Source organism: Triticum aestivum, chromosome 3B (assembly GCF_018294505.1).
Source record: "Triticum aestivum cultivar Chinese Spring chromosome 3B, IWGSC CS RefSeq v2.1, whole genome shotgun sequence".
Classification (NCBI taxonomy): Eukaryota; Viridiplantae; Streptophyta; class Magnoliopsida; order Poales; family Poaceae; genus Triticum; species Triticum aestivum.
In genome coordinates this window covers 269,585,978-269,586,267 of record NC_057801.1, presented here as the reverse complement: position 1 = coordinate 269,586,267, position 290 = coordinate 269,585,978, and positions in this window count along the sequence as shown.

Genomic DNA, 290 nt, shown 5'->3' with positions numbered 1-290 from the left:
TCCGAGTGAGAGGTTTGTTCTTCACTCGGTAGGATTTTTTACAAACTTAGGCGAGCACAGGGCTGCAGCTAAGCCTCCGAGTGAGAGGTTTGCTCTTCACTCGGTAGGATTTTTATAACTTAGGCGAGTGCTTGGACTGCAGCTAAGCCTCCGAGTGAGAGGTTTGCTCTTCACTCGGTAGGATTTTTTACAAACTTAGGCGAGTGCTTGGACTGCAGCTAAGCCCCCGAGTGAGAGGTTTGCTCTTCACTCGGTAGGATTTCGATAACTTAGGCGAGTTCTTGGACTGC